We start from the raw sequence: 15,167 nt of genomic DNA on the forward strand, positions 1-15,167 counted from the left end.
AGTATTCTTCCTAATTGACTGGGTTACAAATAAAGAAAGTGTCAAGGTCCTACCTTTTCCCAGAGGTTATGTTACTCCATGTGCTAGCATCCATCTTGGATTTCTGCTGAGCATGATGGGAATCTTTTATGCCTTCAGGTCTCTGAGGTCCATCCCCCAGAGGGGTGTGGCTGAGTACATATAAGCCTGGGATCTGCACATGCTCTTTGCACTTGTGTCTTGTGTCTTTGTCTTGCTACAGCTCTGTGTATACGCTCGTGACTCTTCTGGTATTCTGACTCGGCTTGTGACTAAGACCATTCTCTGCGTTTCCCTTTGATCTGACCTTCTGTTGCTGAACCCGGCCCGTGACCTGTGATTCTCTGTCTACTGTTCTGTACTGTTTTGTCCTGTTGTTATTGACCCGGCTTGTCTGACTACGCTATTGTCATTCTCACCAACTACACGCCATTGGCGGCGGCCATTACCGCAGCTGGGGTGTCTCGGGGGCCGCGACCTGGTCCCTGGTTGCGTCAAGTCCATCCCCACCATCAGGGGCCCTGGTGAAGGGCAGCCTGGGACTTAGACTCCGCGCCCTGAGGGACTTCAGTCTGTTGGTGGTGGTTGTCGTCAGCCAGTGCGTTACCCTGCCACTAGGCCTACCTGTCCGTTCCACAGCCCTGCCCTGACATTACACAAGTGCCATGAATCCTGACGGTGCAGGTACGCCTTCACTTCCTATGTTGGTTGCCAGACTGGATCAACAGGATCTCCTGTTGGATCAGTTCGCTCAGGCGTTGCAAACTCTGCTGGCACGCACCGCGCACCTTACTCCTGGTGTTATTAGGCCGGTTGTCACTCCGGTGGTCACTCCCGCTGCTGTTCCGCTTGCTGTGCCTACCGCCGCGGCTGATGCGGCACCTGCGGTGTCCAGAGGTATGACCGGTTCAGCCCCTCTTCCACAGCGCTTTGGGGGTGAGCCGAGTCAGTGTCGTGGGTTCCTTAACCAGGTGGGGATTTACTTTGAATTAATCCCCTACGCTTTTCCGACTGAGAGGTCAAAGGTGGGTTTCCTCATCTCACTACTCTCAGACAAGGCCTTGGCCTGGGCGAATCCCTTATGGGAGAGGAATGACCCCGTGATTCACGAGTTTTCCGGTTTTGTCGATGCCTTCCGTAGGGTATTCGATGTACCGGCTCGCTCCGCCTCGGCTGCCAAGCTGCTCATGTCTATGCATCAGGGTTCACGGACCGTGGCCGAGTACGCCATAGAGTTTCGTACCCTGGCAGCAGAGGTGGGTTGGAACAATGAGGCTCTGGTGGCTGCGTTTTCTCAGGGTCTTTCTGATGCATTGAAGGACGAGATCGCAGCCAAGGAATTGCCTGTGGAGCTGGAAGCACTAATTTCCTTCCTGATCCTGATTGATACCAGGCTCAGGGAGAGGCCTTCACTCAAGGAACGCCTGCGGAGGCCTTCCAATCGACTGGCACCTGCGTTTTCTATCCCACCCATTCCTCCCTCTCCTCCCACGCCTCCTGGGGATAGATTGTCTGGTGGTGAGCCCATGCAGCTGGGGTTTGCTCGCCTTTCCGAGGGGGAGCGGGCCGCTCGGCGTCGGGAGGGTCGCTGCCTGTACTGTGGTCTTGGTGGGCACTTTCGGCAGTCCTGTCCGGTCCGTCCGGGAAACGCTCGCACCTGAGATCCTGTCGGGGACAGATCTTGGGTGGAGTCTCCTCGTCCCCGGCGTTCCGCAGAGATAAGCCACTGATCACCGTTGTCCTCTCTTGGGCGGAGGGCTCGGTGACGGCCCAGGCGTTGGTAGATTCTGGGGCTGGCGGGTTGTTTATGGACAGCTCGTTTGCTGCCCAGCACTCCATTCCCCTGCAGGCTCGAGTTACCCCATTGGTTCTCGAGGCGATAGATGGCAGGCCCCTGCAACCACCGCAGGTTACCCACGAGACTATGCCAGTTGAGGTAGCTATTGGGGCTGTTCACAGGGAGTTGGCCTGTTTCCAGGTGATTTCTTCTCCGCACTATTCGGTGGTTTTGGGGTATCCCTGGCTCCAGATGCACAATCCAACCTTCAATTGGCAAACTGCCGAGATTCTCTCGTGGTCTTCACAGTGTGGGGCCGGGTGCATCCGTGGGCCGGTTAAGGTGTTGTGTGCCTCCTCAGACTCTGCGTTGCCCACTGATTATGGGGAGTACCAGGACGTGTTTGATAAGGTACGCGCTGGTGCCTTACCTGCTCATCGTCCTTACGACTGCGCCATATCCTTGCAACCCGGTGCCACTCCTCCGCGTGGCAGGGTGTATCCTCTCTCGGTTGCGGAGAATAAGGCCATGGAGGAGTACGTTGCGGATGCGCTTTCCCGGGGGCACATTCGTAAGTCTACTTCCCCAGCAGGAGCGGGCTTTTTCTTTGTAAAGAAGAAGGGTGGTGAATTGAGGCCTTGCATCGATTATAGGGGTCTCAATCGAATCACCACTAAGAATGCCTACCCGATTCCCTTGATTACTGAGTTGTTCGACCGCCTTAAGGGGGCAACAGTCTTTACCAAACTTGACCTTAGGGCGGCGTACAACCTCGTACGGATCAAACAGGGGGATGAGTGGAAGACCGCGTTTAACACCAGAACCGGTCACTACGAATACCTGGTGATGCCCTTCGGGTTGTGTAACGCGCCCGCAGTTTTTCAGGAATTCATAAATGATGTCCTTCGTGACTTATTGCAGCAGTGCGTGGTAGTTTACTTGGATGACATCCTGGTTTACTCTGCCTCCATGGAGTCCCATATCCAGGATGTCAAGCAGGTGCTGCAACGATTACGTGAGAACGAACTTTTTTGTAAACTTGAGAAGTGCGAATTCCATCGATCCCAAGTTGCCTTTTTAGGCTACATCATTTCTGCGGAGGGATTCTCCATGGACCCTCAGAAGGTTTCGGCAGTTCTGCAGTGGCCTCGTCCCAATGGCCTTCGGCCCATTCAGCGCTTTTTAGGTTTTGCCAACTACTATCGGAAATTCATCAGAAATTTCTCCACGCTGGCAAAACCTCTCTCAGACCTAACCAAGAAGGGCAGCAATCCTCACGAGTGGCCATCCGAGGCCATCGTAGCTTTTGAGGCTCTGAAATCCGCCTTCGCTTCGGCTCCGATACTGTCTCATCCCAATCCTGGATTGCCCTTCGTCCTTGAGGTTGATGCATCCGAGACAGGAGTAGGCGCTCTCCTGTCTCAACGTCGGTCGCCCGATGGACCCCTACTTCCCTGTGGGTTCTACTCCAGGAAGCTTTCCTCTGCAGAGTGCAACTACCAGATTGGAGATAGGGAGTTGTTGGCAATCATTCTGGCTCTCAAGGAATGGAGGCACCTGCTCGAGGGCTCCGCAGTTCCGGTCCTCATTCTTACCGATCATAAGAACCTGACTTATCTTTCGGAGGCCAAAAGATTGACACCCCGTCAAGCCAGATGGGCCTTGTTCTTGTCGCGGTTCAACTATGTGGTCTCCTATTTGCCTGGTTCCAAGAATGTCAGGGCTGATGCATTATCGCGGCAATACTCTGAGTTGTCCAGGGAGGACTCTGAGCCAACCTCGGTCATACCTCCGGATCATATCCTGGCTGCCATTCGTACCAGTCTGACTTCTCCCCTTGGGGAGCAGATTTTGGCGGCTCAAACTGACGCTCCTCCCGAGAGACCGGAGGGTAGATGTTTTGTACCCGAGGGGTTGCGCACCCGTCTGCTGCGTACCTACCATAACTCCAAAACTGCCGGGCATCCGGGGAGGAACCAGTTGTCTTGGGTCGTCTCTCGGTTGTTCTGGTGGCCAACTCTCCGTGCCGACATCGCCTCTTATGTAGCGGCATGTTCGATCTGTGCCCAGAATAAATCTCCACGGCATCTTCCAATGGGTCTTCTGCAACCCATTCCCAATGGGGAGCGTCCTTGGTCACACCTGGGCATGGACTTTATTGTAGACCTCCCTGTGTCTCGGGGTCATACGGTCATCCTCATGGTCGTCGATCGTTTTTCCAAAATGTGCCATTGTATTCCACTCAGGAAATTACCAACAGCGCAAGAACTGGCCACGGTCTTTTCCAGGGAGATTTTTCGCCTGCATGGGTTGCCCAAGGTGATTGTCTCGGACCGCGGGAGTCAGTTCGTGTCCAGATTCTGGCGCGCCTTCTGCTCCCAGTTGGGCATTAGTCTCTCCTTTTCTTCAGCCTACCACCCGCAGTCCAATGGGGCTGCGGAGCGTTCCAATCAGGCCTTAGAACAATTCCTTCGGTGTTATATCTCGGACCATCAGGACGATTGGGCCGATCTCCTGCCTTGGGCTGAGTTTGCCAGGAACTCAGCGGTCAACTCCTCCTCCGGGATGTCCCCCTTCATGGCCAACTATGGGTACCAACCCGCGGTATTACCTGAGAGGTTCTCACCACAGGACATTCCGGCTGTGGAGAACCATCTTGCTGCCCTGCGTTCTTCATGGGGGCAGATCCAGAGGGCTTTGAGGGACTCGGCTCAGCGTCAGAAGTTCCAGGCTGATCGCAGACGGTTGCCCGCTCCTTCATACCAGGTCGGCGATCGGGTGTGGTTGTCTACTCGTAACCTCAATCTTCGGGTGCCCACACCCAAACTAGCTCCCCGTTTTGTCGGTCCTTTTCGCATTCTCCGCAAGGTGAATCCGGTGGCCTATGCCCTTGCCCTTCCACCTGGGATGCGGATCTCCAATATCTTTCATGTATCACTGTTGAAACCTCTGATCTGCAATCGCTTCACTACCTCTCTGCCTCGGCCCCGTCCCATTCGGGTTGACGGTCATGAGGAGTATGAGGTGAGCCGGATCCTGGACTCTCGATTGGTGCGCGGCCGATTACAGTTCCTGGTTCATTGGCGCGGTTATGGTCCCGAGGAGCGTTCCTGGGTTCCTTCCGCGGATGTCCATGCTCCTGCCCTCCTCCGCGCGTTTCATACCCGCTTTCCTCGGAAACCATTTGTTGAGCCGCGGAGGGGGAGGGGCCCTTGAGGAGGAGGTACTGTCAAGGTCCTACCTTTTCCCAGAGGTTATGTTACTCCATGTGCTAGCATCCATCTTGGATTTCTGCTGAGCATGATGGGAATCTTTTATGCCTTCAGGTCTCTGAGGTCCATCCCCCAGAGGGGTGTGGCTGAGTACATATAAGCCTGGGATCTGCACATGCTCTTTGCACTTGTGTCTTGTGTCTTTGTCTTGCTACAGCTCTGTGTATACGCTCGTGACTCTTCTGGTATTCTGACTCGGCTTGTGACTAAGACCATTCTCTGCGTTTCCCTTTGATCTGACCTTCTGTTGCTGAACCCGGCCTGTGACCTGTGATTCTCTGTCTACTGTTCTGTACTGTTTTGTCCTGTTGTTATTGACCCGGCTTGTCTGACTACGCTATTGTCATTCTCACCAACTACACGCCATTGGCGGCGGCCATTACCGCAGCTGGGGTGTCTCGGGGGCCGCGACCTGGTCCCTGGTTGCGTCAAGTCCATCCCCACCATCAGGGGCCCTGGTGAAGGGCAGCCTGGGACTTAGACTCCGCGCCCTGAGGGACTTCAGTCTGTTGGTGGTGGTTGTCGTCAGCCAGTGCGTTACCCTGCCACTAGGCCTACCTGTCCGTTCCACAGCCCTGCCCTGACAGAAAGTTCACCTTTAGCCTCATGATGCCAGGTCTAGCAGAGAAAAAGCAAGGAAAAATTTAATGAGGTAGAGTCCACTCTGGATTAAAGGCAAGTGGGGGGGAACGAGCATGACGTGGCAATCACATATTGTTCTACTCAGCAGGCTGCGTGATGACACAAAAGATCTCTATAGTGTCCCCGGCCCCGTGACCCGCTTCCTCAACTCTAACACATCTCAGTCTGCATCTTAGAAGCCATTGCTTTTCTGCTGTTTCAAACATATTGCTCAGTCTCCTGAGAGACTCTCAAAAATTGCCAGTGCTGACTGTATTTCAAGTCATCACAGCGGGGTATTGGGATTAGTTTTCAATTAGCAATAATCACGCCTCAGGTGGACCTCATTGGCTATGATACTGCCACTGCGCAAAGCTAACCAAATCAGTGTCTGCCAATTTCTGCCCATCCTTGGAGGAGGTATTGACATTGAGGTGAGACACAAAAGTGTCATCCAGTGGGCCGCTGAGCATTCTGGGACTTGGCATGCTAATGTGACAGAGAAGACGCCTAAGCTGGCATTGTTTGCATTTGAAAGGACTAAGGAGAATGTCAAGTTTTGGGGCCTAGATGTCAAATGGCTTTCTCCCACAGCAGTTCTCAAAGGCCACTGAATGCATATGGTCCGACGGCTGCACTGTTGGGGAAAAAAAAGCCAAGGTGGAAAGCTTTGGGCCCGTCGTTGAAAGCTTTGTGGATAACAAGCCTGAACTGGAGTCCAGGAAAGCTGGCGTAGACCAGGCTTGTTGGGAATCAGTTGTTCAGGCAAACACCTGCAGCCACCTTTATTTCTGGGCTAGATTCACAGAGCCTTGAAAGGGGGAATTTTGCATCCCTTAGGACATTTCCTCTCTCTAGGCCAGTGAGCACTCCGGCAGATGGGCATAAAGATTACCTTATCCGCAGCTCAACAACAAGGACAAAGCTACCGCCCGAACAGGGACTTGAACCCTGGACCCTCAGATTAAAAGTCTGATGCTCTACTGACTGAGCTATCCGGGCTCTGAAACCTCCAAAACAGTCCAATCTGCTTGAAACTTCACTTTTATGGCAGAAAAAGACCATTCGGCCAAAAGAAAGAGGAGATGTGTGCCTGAATGCACAAGTATTTGGCTCACTCCGGCTGGCCAATCGTCCTCTCCCATTCCATTTTTTAGGACAGCTTGCAACCATGCAGATAGGGTCCAGTCTGGTAGAGATGGAGAACGCTGAAAGTTTCTGGCTTAGTGTAACTTATAGGTCAATGCTCTTTCACTGGAAACAAGGGCCTTGCAAAAAACACACCGGCCAAACTGGTTCCTTAACCCTGGACCAACACGCTTCCAGTATTCTTCCTAATTGACTGGGTTACAAATAAAGAAAGTTCACCTTTAGCCTCATGATGCCAGGTCTAGCAGAGAAAAAGCAAGGAAAAATTTAATGAGGTAGAGTCCACTCTGGATTAAAGGCAAGTGGGGGGGAACGAGCATGACGTGGCAATCACATATTGTTCTACTCAGCAGGCTGCGTGATGACACAAAAGATCTCTATAGTGTCCCCGGCCCCGTGACCCGCTTCCTCAACTCTAACACATCTCAGTCTGCATCTTAGAAGCCATTGCTTTTCTGCTGTTTCAAACATATTGCTCAGTCTCCTGAGAGACTCTCAAAAATTGCCAGTCCTGACTGTATTTCAAGTCATCACAGCGGGGTATTGGGATTAGTTTTCAATTAGCAATAATCACGCCTCAGGTGGACCTCATTGGCTATGATACTGCCACTGCGCAAAGCTAACCAAATCAGTGTCTGCCAATTTCTGCCCATCCTTGGAAGAGGTATTGACATTGAGGTGAGACGCAAAAGTGTCATTCAGTGGGCCGCTGAGCATTCTGGGACTTGGCATGCTAATGTGACAGAGAAGACGCCTAAGCTGGCATTGTTTGCATTTGAAAGGACTAAGGAGAATGTCAAGTTTTGGGCCTAGATGTCAAATGGCTTTCTCCCACAGCAGTTCTCAAAGGCCACTGAATGCATATGGTCCGACGGCTGCACTGTTGGGGAAAAAAATGCCAAGGTGGAAAGCTTTGGGCCCGTCGTTGAAAGCTTTCTGGATAACAAGCCTGAACTGGAGTCCAGGAAAGCTGGCGTAGACCAGGCTTGTTGGGAATCAGTTGTTCAGGCAAACACCTGCAGCCACCTTTATTTCTGGGCTAGATTCACAGAGCCTTGAAAGGGGGAATTTTGCATCCCTTAGGACATTTCCTCTCTCTAGGCCTGTGAGCACTCCGGCAGATGGGCATAAAGATTACCTTATCCGCAGCTCAACAACAAGGACAAAGCTACCGCCCGAACAGGGACTTGAACCCTGGACCCTCAGATTAAAAGTCTGATGCTCTACCGACTGAGCTATCCGGGCTCTGAAACCTCCAAGACAGTCCAATCTGCTTGAAACTTCACTTTTATGGCAGAAAAAGACCATTCGGCCAAAAGAAAGAGGAGATGTGTGCCTGAATGCACAAGTATTTGGCTCACTCCGGCTGGCCAATCGTCCTCTCCCATTCCATTTTTTAGGACAGCTTGCAACCATGCAGATAGGGTCCAGTCTGGTAGAGATGGAGAACGCTGAAAGTTTCTGGCTTAGTGTAACTTATAGGTCAATGCTCTTTCACTGGAAACAAGGGCCTTGCAAAAAACACACCGGCCAAACTGGTTCCTTAACCCTGGACCAACACGCTTCCAGTTTTCTTCCTAATTGACTGGGTTACAAATAAAGAAAGTTCACCTTTAGCCTCATGATGCCAGGTCTAGCAGAGAAAAAGCAAGGAAAAATTTAATGAGGTAGAGTCCACTCTGGATTAAAGGAAAGTGGGGGGGAACGAGCATGACGTGGCAATCACATATTGTTCTACTCAGCAGGCTGCGTGATGACACAAAAGATCTCTATAGTGTCCCCGGCCCCGTGACCCGCTTCCTCAACTCTAACACATCTCAGTCTGCATCTTAGAAGCCATTGCTTTTCTGCTGTTTCAAACATATTGCTCAGTCTCCTGAGAGACTCTCAAAAATTGCCAGTGCTGACTGTATTTCAAGTCATCACAGCGGGGTATTGGGATTAGTTTTCAATTAGCAATAATCACGCCTCAGGTGGACCTCATTGGCTATGATACTGCCACTGCGCAAAGCTAACCAAATCAGTGTCTGCCAATTTCTGCCCATCCTTGGAGGAGGTATTGACATTGAGGTGAGACACAAAAGTGTCATCCAGTGGGCCGCTGAGCATTCTGGGACTTGGCATGCTAATGTGACAGAGAAGACGCCTAAGCTGGCATTGTTTGCATTTGAAAGGACTAAGGAGAATGTCAAGTTTTGGGGCCTAGATGTCAAATGGCTTTCTCCCACAGCAGTTCTCAAAGGCCACTGAATGCATATGGTCCGACGGCTGCACTGTTGGGGAAAAAAAAGCCAAGGTGGAAAGCTTTGGGCCCGTCGTTGAAAGCTTTGTGGATAACAAGCCTGAACTGGAGTCCAGGAAAGCTGGCGTAGACCAGGCTTGTTGGGAATCAGTTGTTCAGGCAAACACCTGCAGCCACCTTTATTTCTGGGCTAGATTCACAGAGCCTTGAAAGGGGGAATTTTGCATCCCTTAGGACATTTCCTCTCTCTAGGCCAGTGAGCACTCCGGCAGATGGGCATAAAGATAACCTTATCCGCAGCTCAACAACATGGACAAAGCTACCGCCTGAACAGGGACTTGAACCCTGGACCCTCAGATTAAAAGTCTGATGCTCTACCGACTGAGCTATCCGGGCTCTGAAACCTCCAAAACAGTCCAATCTGCTTGAAACTTCACTTTTATGGCAGAAAAAGACCATTCGGCCAAAAGAAAGAGGAGATGTGTGCCTGAATGCACAAGTATTTGGCTCACTCCGGCTGGCCAATCGTCCTCTCCCATTCCATTTTTTAGGACAGCTTGCAACCATGCAGATAGGGTCCAGTCTGGTAGAGATGGAGAACGCTGAAAGTTTCTGGCTTAGTGTAACTTATAGGTCAATGCTCTTTCACTGGAAACAAGGGCCTTGCAAAAAACACACCGGCCAAACTGGTTCCTTAACCCTGGACCAACACGCTTCCAGTATTCTTCCTAATTGACTGGGTTACAAATAAAGAAAGTTCACCTTTAGCCTCATGATGCCAGGTCTAGCAGAGAAAAAGCAAGGAAAAATTTAATGAGGTAGAGTCCACTCTGGATTGAAGGCAAGTGGGGGGGAACGAGCATGACGTGGCAATCACATATTGTTCTCCTCAGCAGGCTGCGTGATGACACAAAAGATCTCTATAGAGTCCGCGGCCCCGTGACCCGCTTCCTCAACTCTAACACATCTCAGTCTGCATCTTAGAAGCCATTGCTTTTCTGCTGTTTCAAACATATTGCTCAGTCTCCTGAGAGACTCTCAAAAATTGCCAGTGCTGACTGTATTTCAAGTCATCACAGCGGGGTATTGGGATTAGTTTTCAATTAGCAATAATCACGCCTCAGGTGGACCTCATTGGCTATGATACTGCCACTGCGCAAAGCTAACCAAATCAGTGTCTGCCAATTTCTGCCCATCCTTGGAAGAGGTATTGACATTGAGGTGAGACACAAAAGTGTCATCCAGTGGGCCGCTGAGCATTCTGGGACTTGGCATGCTAATGTGACAGAGAAGACGCCTAAGCTGACATTGTTTGCATTTGAAAGGACTAAGGAGAATGTCAAGTTTTGGGGCCTAGATGTCAAATGGCTTTCTCCCACAGCAGTTCTCAAAGGCCACTGAATGCATATGGTCCGACGGCTGCACTGTTGGGGAAAAAAAAGCCAAGGTGGAAAGCTTTGGGCCCGTCGTTGAAAGCTTTGTGGATAACAAGCCTGAACTGGAGTCCAGGAAAGCTGGCGTAGACCAGGCTTGTTGGGAATCAGTTGTTCAGGCAAACACCTGCAGCCACCTTTATTTCTGGGCTAGATTCACAGAGCCTTGAAAGGGGGAATTTTGCATCCCTTAGGACATTTCCTCTCTCTAGGCCAGTGAGCACTCCGGCAGATGGGCATAAAGATTACCTTATCTGCAGCTCAACAACAAGGACAAAGCTACCGCCCGAACAGGGACTTGAACCCTCAGATTAAAAGTCTGATGCTCTACCGACTGAGCTATCCTGGCTCTGAAAGCTCCACCTCCAAAACAGTCCAATCTGCTTGAAACTTCACTTTTATGGCAGAAAAAGACCATGCGCCCAAAAGAAAGAGGAGATGTGTGCCTGAATGCACATGTATTTGGCTCACTCCGGATGGCCAATCGTCCTCTCCCATTCCATTTTTTAGGACAGCTTGCAACCATGCAGATAGGGTCCAGTCTGGTAGAGATGGAGAACGCTGAAAGTTTCTGGCTTAGTGTAACTTATAGGTCAATGCTCTTTCACTGGAAACAAGGGCCTTGCAAAAAACACACCGGCCAAACTGGTTCCTTAACCCTGGACCAACACGCTTCCAGTATTCTTCCTAATTGACTGGGTTACAAATAAAGAAAGTTCACCTTTAGCCTCATGATGCCAGGTCTAGCAGAGAAAAAGCAAGGAAAAATTTAATGAGGTAGAGTCCACTCTGGATTAAAGGCAAGTGGGGGGGAACGAGCATGACGTGGCAATCACATATTGTTCTACTCAGCAGGCTGCGTGATGACACAAAAGATCTCTATAGTGTCCCCGGCCCCGTGACCCGCTTCCTCAACTCTAACACATCTCAGTCTGCATCTTAGAAGCCATTGCTTTTCTGCTGTTTCAAACATATTGCTCAGTCTCCTGAGAGACTCTCAAAAATTGCCAGTGCTGACTGTATTTCAAGTCATCACAGCGGGGTATTGGGATTAGTTTTCAATTAGCAATAATCACGCCTCAGGTGGATCTCATTGGCTATGATACTGCCACTGCGCAAAGCTAACCAAATCAGTGTCTGCCAATTTCTGCCCATCCTTGGAGGAGGTATTGACATTGAGGTGAGACACAAAAGTGTCATCCAGTGGGCCGCTGAGCATTCTGGGACTTGGCATGCTAATGTGACAGAGAAGACGCCTAAGCTGGCATTGTTTGCATTTGAAAGGACTAAGGAGAATGTCAAGTTTTGGGGCCTAGATGTCAAATGGCTTTCTCCCACAGCAGTTCTCAAAGGCCACTGAATGCATATGGTCCGACGGCTGCACTGTTGGGGAAAAAAAAGCCAAGGTGGAAAGCTTTGGGCCCGTCGTTGAAAGCTTTGTGGATAACAAGCCTGAACTGGAGTCCAGGAAAGCTGGCGTAGACCAGGCTTGTTGGGAATCAGTTGTTCAGGCAAACACCTGCAGCCACCTTTATTTCTGGGCTAGATTCACAGAGCCTTGAAAGGGGGAATTTTGCATCCCTTAGGACATTTTCTCTCTCTAGGCCAGTGAGCACTCCGGCAGATGGGCATAAAGATTACCTTATCCGCAGCTCAACAACAAGGACAAAGCTATCACCCGAACAGGGACTTGAACCCTGGACCCTCAGATTAAAAGTCTGATGCTCTACCGACTGAGCTATCCGGGCTCTGAAAGCTCCACCTCCAAAACAGTCCAATCTGCTTGAAACTTCACTTTTATGGCAGAAAAAGACCATGCGCCCAAAAGAAAGAGGAGATGTGTGCCTGAATGCACAAGTATTTGGCTCACTCCGGCTGGCCAATCGTCCTCTCCCATTCCATTTTTTAGGACAGCTTGCAACCATGCAGATAGGGTCCAGTCTGGTAGAGATGGAGAACGCTGAAAGTTTCTGGCTTAGTGTAACTTATAGGTCAATGCTCTTTCACTGGAAACAAGGGCCTTGCAAAAAACACACCGGCCAAACTGGTTCCTTAACCCTGGACCAACACGCTTCCAGTATTCTTCCTAATTGACTGGGTTACAGATAAAGAAAGTTCACCTTTAGCCTCATGATGCCAGGTCTAGCAGAGAAAAAGCAAGGAAAAATTGAATGAGGTAGAGTCCACTCTGGATTAAAGGCAAGTGGGGGGGAACGAGCATGACGTGGCAATCACATATTGTTCTACTCAGCAGGCTGCGTGATGACACAAAAGATCTCTATAGTGTCCCCGGCCCCGTGACCCGCTTCCTCAACTCTAACACATCTCAGTCTGCATCTTAGAAGCCATTGCTTTTCTGCTGTTTCAAACATATTGCTCAGTCTCCTGAGAGACTCTCAAAAATTGCCAGTGCTGACTGTATTTCAAGTCATCACAGCGGGGTATTGGGATTAGTTTTCAATTAGCAATAATCACGCCTCAGGTGGACCTCATTGGCTATGATACTGCCACTGCGCAAAGCTAACCAAATCAGTGTCTGCCAATTTCTGCCCATCCTTGGAGGAGGTATTGACATTGAGGTGAGACACAAAAGTGTCATCCAGTGGGCCGCTGAGCATTCTGGGACTTGGCATGCTAATGTGACAGAGAAGACGCCTAAGCTGGCATTGTTTGCATTTGAAAGGACTAAGGAGAATGTCAAGTTTTGGGGCCTAGATGTCAAATGGCTTTCTCCCACAGCAGTTCTCAAAGGCCACTGAATGCATATGGTCCGACGGCTGCACTGTTGGGGAAAAAAAAGCCAAGGTGGAAAGCTTTGGGCCCGTCGTTGAAAGCTTTGTGGATAACAAGCCTGAACTGGAGTCCAGGAAAGCTGGCGTAGACCAGGCTTGTTGGGAATCAGTTGTTCAGGCAAACACCTGCAGCCACCTTTATTTCTGGGCTAGATTCACAGAGCCTTGAAAGGGGGAATTTTGCATCCCTTAGGACATTTTCTCTCTCTAGGCCAGTGAGCACTCCGGCAGATGGGCATAAAGATTACCTTATCCGCAGCTCAACAACAAGGACAAAGCTACCGCCCGAACAGGGACTTGAACCCTGGACCCTCAGATTAAAAGTCTGATGCTCTACCAACTGAGCTATCCGGGCTCTGAAAGCTCCACCTCCAAAACAGTCCAATCTGCTTGAAACTTCACTTTTATGGCAGAAAAAGACCATGCGCCCAAAAGAAAGAGGAGATGTGTGCCTGAATGCACAAGTATTTGGCTCACTCCGGCTGGCCAATCGTCCTCTCCCATTCCATTTTTTAGGACAGCTTGCAACCATGCAGATAGGGTCCAGTCTGGTAGAGATGGAGAACGCTGAAAGTTTCTGGCTTAGTGTAACTTATAGGTCAATGCTCTTTCACTGGAAACAAGGGCCTTGCAAAAAACACACCGGCCAAACTGGTTCCTTAACCCTGGACCAACACGCTTCCAGTATTCTTCCTAATTGACTGGGTTACAGATAAAGAAAGTTCACCTTTAGCCTCATGATGCCAGGTCTAGCAGAGAAAAAGCAAGGAAAAATTGAATGAGGTAGAGTCCACTCTGGATTAAAGGCAAGTGGGGGGGAACGAGCATGACGTGGCAATCACATATTGTTCTACTCAGCAGGCTGCGTGATGACACAAAAGATCTCTATAGTGTCCCCGGCCCCGTGACCCGCTTCCTGAACTCTAACACATCTCAGTCTGCATCTTAGAAGCCATTGCTTTTCTGCTGTTTCAAACATATTGCTCAGTCTCCTGAGAGACTCTCAAAAATTGCCAGTGCTGACTGTATTTCAAGTCATCACAGCGGGGTATTGGGATTAGTTTTCAATTAGCAATAATCACGCCTCAGGTGGACCTCATTGGCTATGATACTGCCACTGCGCAAAGCTAACCAAATCAGTGTCTGCCAATTTCTGCCCATCCTTGGAGGAGGTATTGACATTGAGGTGACACACAAAAGTGTCATCCAGTGGGCCGCTGAGCATTCTGGGACTTGGCATGCTAATGTGACAGAGAAGACGCCTAAGCTGGCATTGTTTGCATTTGAAAGGACTAAGGAGAATGTCAAGTTTTGGGCCTAGATGTCAAATGGCTTTCTCCCACAGCAGTTCTCAAAGGCCACTGAATGCATATGGTCCGACGGCTGCACTGTTGGGGAAAAAAAAGCCAAGGTGGAAAGCTTTGGGCCCGTCGTTGAAAGCTTTGTGGATAACAAGCCTGAACTGGAGTCCAGGAAAGCTGGCGTAGACCAGGCTTGTTGGGAATCAGTTGTTCAGGCAAACACCTGCAGCCACCTTTATTTCTGGGCTAGATTCACAGAGCCTTGAAAGGGGGAATTTTGCATCCCTTAGGACATTTCCTCTCTCTAGGCCAGTGAGCACTCCGGCAGATGGGCATAAAGATTACCTTATCCGCAGCTCAACAACAAGGACAAAGCTACCGCCCGAACAGGGACTTGAACCCTGGACCCTCAGATTAAAAGTCTGATGCTCTACCGACTGAGCTATCCGGGCTCTGAAAGCTCCACCTCCAAAACAGTCCAATCTGCTTGAAACTTCACTTTTATGGCAGAAAAAGACCATGCGCCCAAAAGAAAGAGGAGATGTGTGCCTGAATGAACAAG

At 50.3% G+C, this 15,167-nt stretch overlaps 13 non-coding genes across 13 annotated transcripts; all 13 read right to left on the reverse strand.

The window, feature by feature from the left end:
- Positions 1–5,924: 5,924 nt before the first annotated feature.
- Positions 5,925–6,065, reverse strand: LOC149447052 (U4 spliceosomal RNA). The gene has a single exon (XR_016305966.1). It is a non-coding gene; the product is annotated as a U4 spliceosomal RNA (small nuclear RNA).
- A 552-nt stretch (positions 6,066–6,617) lies between these two features.
- Positions 6,618–6,690, reverse strand: TRNAK-UUU (transfer RNA lysine (anticodon UUU)). Its single transcript has one exon. It is a non-coding gene; the product is annotated as a tRNA-Lys (tRNA).
- Positions 6,691–7,317: 627 nt separating this feature from the next.
- LOC149447054 (U4 spliceosomal RNA) lies at positions 7,318–7,458 on the reverse strand. The gene has a single exon (XR_016306180.1). It is a non-coding gene; the product is annotated as a U4 spliceosomal RNA (small nuclear RNA).
- A 551-nt stretch (positions 7,459–8,009) lies between these two features.
- TRNAK-UUU (transfer RNA lysine (anticodon UUU)) lies at positions 8,010–8,082 on the reverse strand. The gene has a single exon. It is a non-coding gene; the product is annotated as a tRNA-Lys (tRNA).
- Positions 8,083–8,709: 627 nt separating this feature from the next.
- On the reverse strand, positions 8,710–8,850 carry LOC149447056 (U4 spliceosomal RNA). The gene has a single exon (XR_016305967.1). It is a non-coding gene; the product is annotated as a U4 spliceosomal RNA (small nuclear RNA).
- A 552-nt stretch (positions 8,851–9,402) lies between these two features.
- Positions 9,403–9,475, reverse strand: TRNAK-UUU (transfer RNA lysine (anticodon UUU)). Its single transcript has one exon. It is a non-coding gene; the product is annotated as a tRNA-Lys (tRNA).
- A 627-nt stretch (positions 9,476–10,102) lies between these two features.
- Positions 10,103–10,243, reverse strand: LOC149447058 (U4 spliceosomal RNA). The gene has a single exon (XR_016305968.1). It is a non-coding gene; the product is annotated as a U4 spliceosomal RNA (small nuclear RNA).
- Positions 10,244–11,494: 1,251 nt separating this feature from the next.
- LOC149447059 (U4 spliceosomal RNA) lies at positions 11,495–11,635 on the reverse strand. Its single transcript, XR_016306184.1, has one exon. It is a non-coding gene; the product is annotated as a U4 spliceosomal RNA (small nuclear RNA).
- A 552-nt stretch (positions 11,636–12,187) lies between these two features.
- On the reverse strand, positions 12,188–12,260 carry TRNAK-UUU (transfer RNA lysine (anticodon UUU)). Its single transcript has one exon. It is a non-coding gene; the product is annotated as a tRNA-Lys (tRNA).
- A 633-nt stretch (positions 12,261–12,893) lies between these two features.
- Positions 12,894–13,034, reverse strand: LOC149447061 (U4 spliceosomal RNA). Its single transcript, XR_016305969.1, has one exon. It is a non-coding gene; the product is annotated as a U4 spliceosomal RNA (small nuclear RNA).
- Positions 13,035–13,586: 552 nt separating this feature from the next.
- Positions 13,587–13,659, reverse strand: TRNAK-UUU (transfer RNA lysine (anticodon UUU)). The gene has a single exon. It is a non-coding gene; the product is annotated as a tRNA-Lys (tRNA).
- A 633-nt stretch (positions 13,660–14,292) lies between these two features.
- LOC149447063 (U4 spliceosomal RNA) lies at positions 14,293–14,433 on the reverse strand. The gene has a single exon (XR_016305970.1). It is a non-coding gene; the product is annotated as a U4 spliceosomal RNA (small nuclear RNA).
- Positions 14,434–14,984: 551 nt separating this feature from the next.
- On the reverse strand, positions 14,985–15,057 carry TRNAK-UUU (transfer RNA lysine (anticodon UUU)). The gene has a single exon. It is a non-coding gene; the product is annotated as a tRNA-Lys (tRNA).
- Between the last annotated feature and the right edge of the window lie 110 nt (positions 15,058–15,167).

Source organism: Staurois parvus, unplaced genomic scaffold (assembly GCF_062004578.1).
Source record: "Staurois parvus isolate SC_StPar_1 unplaced genomic scaffold, SC_StPar_1.0 ptg000689l, whole genome shotgun sequence".
Taxonomy (NCBI): domain Eukaryota; kingdom Metazoa; phylum Chordata; class Amphibia; order Anura; family Ranidae; genus Staurois; species Staurois parvus.